The sequence below is a fragment of the Panthera pardus genome, unplaced genomic scaffold (assembly GCF_024362965.1).
Source record: "Panthera pardus isolate Hobbes unplaced genomic scaffold, ASM2436296v1 HiC_scaffold_7, whole genome shotgun sequence".
NCBI classification, from domain to species: Eukaryota; Metazoa; Chordata; class Mammalia; order Carnivora; family Felidae; genus Panthera; species Panthera pardus.
The window spans coordinates 23841159-23842698 of record NW_026527002.1 but is presented as its reverse complement, the minus strand read 5'-3'; the positions used below and the strand labels follow the sequence as shown (position 1 = coordinate 23842698).

The 1540-nt window shown below is 33.7% G+C and overlaps 1 non-coding gene across 1 annotated transcript; it reads left to right on the top strand.

Moving 5' to 3' along the window:
• The first annotated feature begins 451 nt into the window (after positions 1 to 451).
• LOC128775398 (U6 spliceosomal RNA) lies at positions 452 to 557 on the top strand. The gene has a single exon (XR_008420121.1). It is a non-coding gene; the product is annotated as a U6 spliceosomal RNA (small nuclear RNA).
• The last annotated feature ends 983 nt before the right edge of the window (positions 558 to 1540 follow it).

Genomic DNA, 1540 nt, shown 5'->3' with positions numbered 1-1540 from the left:
ACTTGATCTCTATCACCAAACTTCCTCTGATTTTTCCTTTCCAATTTTGTCTTAAATCTGCAAATTCCCTAGTGCAAAGATTTGATTTTCTGAATTTAGGGTTTCACACTCTCACTCAACTATTCGTATACAGTACAGAGTTCCCATTGTGAAGGGAAAATGAAAAGAGCCATTTCCTTGGACTTTATGCCTTTAGGAGCTCTTAATAGCCCTTTTATAAAGTAAAAGACAGCTTGACCTAATATTATGTGTATTTTCTCCTCCTGCACTAAAATTCTTTCCTCTTCTCCATTTCTCCCGTCACCACTTTGAGTGACTTTCCACTCCATTGTCTTTTCTTTGTATCGCATACTGCCACTTTTAAAAATTCACTTTTATCCTTAACTAATGTGATAAGTCTTTCTTCCCTTGTACACATTGTCCCTCAGCTATATAATAATAAACTATTCTTATGCTCACATTGACAGCACATGTACTAAAATTGAAATGATACAGAGAAGATTAGCATGGCCCAGCACAAGGGTGACGTGCAAATTCATGAAGTATTTCATATTTGGGGGGAAAAAGAAAAATAAAGTATTCTGATTATTTTTGCTTCCTGAACCTTCTTTTCCTATACCTTTCTAATTGTAAATCTGGGCAATTGGAGAAAATTTTGCCTCCCTTACAAAGTTTCTCAACATACTTAAATTCTACCTATGTACATGTCTCATTATATGTTTTTTAGAGCCAGCATATTAACATATTTGAGGTGCTCACCAATTATTGAATGAATATTTCTACTGCCCAAGTGAAGTATTTTATACAATAACAAAATATTTAGACCAGTCCCTCTAACTCTCACATTTACCTTTACACTTAGAATTTGCCAATATATTAATCAACTAAATTGTAACATTGAATTGTTTAAGCTATCTCTAGCAGCCATTGGATTTCTGCATGAGGCACAGTTTCCTGACAAAGGTATTCCAGCAAAGTAACCCATCTGTTCTCAATTATTTTCCACATTTGTTTCATATTCAGCATTCATTGCCCCATTCTTAAAGTTTACATCATTTAATTTATTCTTGATATGTGCCTTATCTCTTAAGAGGCCATCTTCTGTGAATTTCATTTGGCTCACAAGTTGTCCTTCATATGGTATGGTAACTATTCTGTGAGGTCCATTCTTCTTTGAAACTTCCTTTACTACTTCTGATACTAGGGAAAAAATTAGATAAATAACCAGGTATTGAAATGCTTCTTCTCAACCTGAGATTTTATCTGCAATACCAAGGTAATCCATATGCTTTAAATAAGATCAAATGAGAGAATATATGTAATATAACATTTGATCATAATATGCTATAACCGCTTATAATTATTATCTGTTGGGAAGAAACCAAACTCAGGACTTCCTTTAGGAGTAGTAAATTTTCTCTCGTGTTAGCATAAAGAATCCTTCCCACAATTACCTGCTATCTAGTTAAGACCAAAAGCTTAATATAATCTACATTTGTTGAGTATTTGCCAAGTATCCAGCACTTAATCCCTGTAATTC